We start from the raw sequence: 4529 nt of genomic DNA, 5'->3' as shown, positions 1-4529 counted from the left end.
GCGCCCCGCCACAAGGCCACGCCCCGAGGCGGAGTCCCGTCCAAACCACGCCCCTCGCGCTCTCAGGGTGCCTCGGAGTCCGGACCTTAGGAGGCTCGAGTCCACCTCTCGCTGGTAGATCCTCTGGGGCACCGGCTTTGCTCATGCTTGCTGAATGGGGTGAAAGGCGCATTGTTCATCGTCTTTAGATTTGACTTCATTTCAGCCCTGTGCAGAAGTACATCTTAGAGGTAGTGGTGCAGACCCGTTATCCCAGCACTTGAAGTGTGTTGGGTGCAGGAGTTCAGGGTTTTCCTCAGGTACAGAGTTCTGGGCCATACAAGATTTCATCTCATAACAACACACACTACACACACAAAAATACTCATCTTGGGGTACTGGTGATCTGGGCCCTACGGGGGAACTTGTGGGGGCAAGTCCAAGAAGGTTCATGAAAATTAAACTCTAATTCCCTCAAAAGGAAAACAAATCAAAGCGGGACGTGGTGACTCTCGCCCTTGATCCGACTACCCAGTACTCCAGAGGCGGAGTCAGACGGTTCTCTGCGATTCAAATGCAGTCTGATCTACATAGCAAGTTCCAAGTCAGCTAGGAATGCATATGAGACCCTGTCTCAAGGAGACAAGGGAGATCTCTCATGAGTCCTGGCAGCCATGGCCCACAGCTGTGGCATTCATGAGTTCTTGCTGAGGGCTTCTCCTCCTGGCTTCGGCAGTGGATGGAATGAGGTGGAAAGAAGGGTGTTTTTGTTTCTCCGTATCTTTCCTAGGGCTCTATTGATGAACGTGTAAAACGCACTGTAACCAACTGTGTGTTTCCCTAGCACTCCCCACCCGCCTTTTCATTACTTTGAATGAATACAGGATAGACGCAGTGTGTCAGGAAAAAAGGACTAATGGAAAACAAACAAACTCAACTGGGCTTGTTAATGCAAGCCTGTAATCCAAGCATTCAGGAGAGGCAGGAGAATCAGTTCAAAGCCAGCCTGGGTTAAGCCACGAGTTTGGGTCCAGCCTGAGCTACTTGAGACCCCGTCTTAAAAGAACAGAAAGGAAGTGGACTCCCCAACTTGGATAGTGGTTCACACCTATAATCCCGGCTATTTGGAAAGTCGAGGAGGTCTGGAGGCCAGTTCTAGGCAATCTGAGCAGTCTCAGCTCACCCAACAAAATGGGGTTCCAGCTTCGGCCAGATGCTAGACTGGGAAGGAATCTCAAGAATACTTGTGTGAGAGCAAGTGTGCTCCCACTGAGCTACTTCCTCCAGGACAGAGTGTTATTTTACCTGGAAGAAACAGTTTTGTCACCGCTTGTGAGCTCCAGTTGTGACAGGAAGATCCCCCAGCAACAGGGAGAACTGGATTCTATAGCAAGTCACTGGTGGGTTTTGTTTTGTTCTTTGAGACAGGGTTTCTCTATGTAACAATCCTGGCTATCCTGGAACTCATTCTGTGGACCAGGCTTACCTCCAATTCACAGAGATCCACCTGCCTCTGCCTCCTGAGTGCTGGGATTAAAGGCGAGCACCACCGCCCGGCACAGTCACTGGTTTTAAGAAGCATTTGTCTCCTCTTAGTTGATGGGAAAAGTTCAGCCATATAATGTGGAAGGGTTTGTGTCTAGGCTCCCGGCTTTTGACCCCTACAAGATGTGCAGCTGAAGTATACAAGCCTTATTTTACTCTAACACACACACATACCCCCCCACACACACACACACACGCATACTGTGCCCATCACTCCACCACATCCTCTTCTATTTTTAGTAACAAGGTTTCACTCAATAGCCAAGGATGACTTTGAACTTGTATTGATCCCTTCCAGTGCTGGGACTACAGCTCTAAACTACTACACCCTGCTCCCAAACACAGGCTTCGGTTTCTTAGATTTACTTTTATGAGTGTTTTGCTTTCATGTATGTATGTGCACCACATGCAATCCTGGTGCCCATGAAGGCCAGGAGAGTGTGCTGAATCTCCTGGAACTGGAGTTAAGGATGGCTGGCAGCAACCATGTGGGTGCTAGGAACCAAAGCCTGGTCCTCTGCAAGAGCAGCAGCTGCTCTTAACTAATGAGCCATTTCTCTAGTTCCCTAGGCTCGTTTATTTTTAGTCCAATATAATTCTAGCATCCAGGAGAGGAAGCTCCAAAGTTGAAGGCCAGCTGTCTCAAAAACAAAGAAACAAAATATATAAAACGTATCTTAAAAAGTTTTCCCGAGACATGACTGAAGTGATATTTTATTTGTATTTTAATAAAGCTTGCCTGAAGATCAGAGAGTAAAGTATCTGCATTTTCCAGTCTTAACAGTTTGCCAGAGAAACCGGATGGTAGTGGTGCATGCCTTTAATTCCAGCCCTAGAGAGGAGTGGAAAACAGGAGGAGACAGCTCACACACACAATCTCATTCTGAGATTCCTGGAGGCAGGATTGCCATTCTGAACTGACATAGACCTAAGAGCCAGTGGCTGGCTATTTTGCTTTTCTGACCTTCAGGTTGAACCCCAATTTCTGTCTCAGGGTTTTTACTAATCTTGTTACACATGGCTTTCCACTATGCCTGGCCATAAAATGTATTTTTATGAGGTACTGGAGCTGGGTGTGGTGTCAGATGCCCTTAATCCCAGCACTTGGGAGACAGAGACAGGTGGAGCTCTTGAGTTGGAGGCCAGCCTGGTCTAGATAGCAGGTTTCAAGACAGTCAGGGTTACACAGCGAGAACTTGTCTCAAGAAACAACAAAAAGTCTGTTCCGCTAACAGAGTATACCCTAGTGACCCTGACTGGAGAGTCAGAGAGGAGGAGAAAACACTGCAAAAGACACAATCCCAAATCCACTTGCTTTATTTGAAGTGATGATCAAGGTTTATACCTTGCAGAGCCACAAGCATTTGGCGGTAGAGCCCGGAGTGGGAGGGCCAGATTGTTTGGTACTCTGATAACTGTAAGAGACTAGGGTGCTCAGGGCAGCCTGGTTCCTCTGAGGCATCCAGTTACCATGGAGACAGCAGGTTTGGGCAGGTTCCCCCTGGGGAGATTCCAGGGGGATAAGTGTTTCAAGTTCTTGAACTAAACAATGAGACACAGTTGAGCACTACGAGGAAGGGAACCCCACTTTGGGGATGGAGACAGTATATACTGAAATCCGGGTATCATCTTGACAAGGACATAGGGTGTTCCGAGGAGCCAGAGCCCAGGGTGAATTCATCAGAATACATTTCTGTGGGAATGCCACACAGCTAAGGGACCCACAGCGGCAGCCTCACACCTGCCTCCTACACAGCACCCTTACATTTGCTGCTTTCCCATCCCAACCCCTTGCCGAGAGCTCAAAGTCTCCAGCTGTGCAAAGCGTTGGCACAAGGGACTGCCCCATCTTTAGCTCAGGCCTTTCAGCTGCTCTCCAGATGTGCACAAGCACACCGTTAGGGTGGTTCACGTCCTTCGGTCTAATGCCTGCCTCTGGTGAGAGCTGCGTTTGACTTTCGACTGTGGCTAGAAACTCTTTCAAGCCTCCCACCTCACCAGCTTCCTGTGAACAACATCAGCCGCTGCCCACTGAACACCACACAGGCAGGGGCCCAGGCCTGTCCCTGATGTATCTGCAGGCACTAGAAATTCTGCTCAAGGTTTGAACAACTAGGAATTGGGGATCTGCAGTCTTAGCAAGACTAGGATGGTGTTTCTGCTGAGGTGGCTTTCTACTCTGGGATGGGATCCTAGGCCCATAGGGCGAGGACCACAGAGGGGCACCTATATGGTGTTGGATTCACCAGGCTGATGGTGAACTACGTTCTGGAAGACTCCACGTGGAGTCTTTTGTTCTACTTTATCAACCCAAGCTCCCTTTGCCCAGGACCCAGCTCTTTGGTTTAATAAGACCAGCTGTGGTTCAGCAGTCTAGTGTTACTGAATTCTCTATTCTGTTACCGGTCTCACGTATGTCAAGAGAGGGAGCAGGCGGGAAGCGCAGGCTCCTTGTCCTGAGCACTGGGTCACAACTCTACTCAGTTCATCTGCCCTGCCTTTGCTCTGCTTCCACAGGGGAGCGTATTTGATGTGTCCAGAGGGACAGTAAGCAGAGACGGGTACGGAACCTCTGGCCTGGCTAGAATAAACCACACATTTCTTTGCTGGGTGGTCAGGCACCTCTGGCAGCAGGGGGAGAACTAGGAGAGCTGCTTTTTCCATTTGAGATTTCCATACCTCCCAGGCTATTGGCTTTGTGCCTCATCCCGCCCCCTGGTGGTAAAGAGATCTCTTCTTTGGTTGCTTGTTTTATTTCAATTTTTACCTTGATTTGAAATATCTCATTCAGCCCAGGCTGGGCCTGAACTTGCTCTGAAGCCCGGAGGCTGGCCTTGAACTTCTGATCCCTCTGCCCAACCTCCCTTCTTCTGTGGTTCAGGCTAATCTTGAATTCTAGAGCTCAGCTGATCCTCCCACTTTAGCTTGCCCATGGCTGCTGTACTACTGGCATACCATATTCGGCATCTTGTTTTATTAGATTTTTTAAAAACAGTATTTGTTAT

Source organism: Myodes glareolus, chromosome 9 (genome assembly GCF_982192425.1).
Source record: "Myodes glareolus chromosome 9, mMyoGla1.1, whole genome shotgun sequence".
Taxonomy (NCBI): domain Eukaryota; kingdom Metazoa; phylum Chordata; class Mammalia; order Rodentia; family Cricetidae; genus Myodes; species Myodes glareolus.
Note: the sequence above shows the minus strand (reverse complement) of the source record.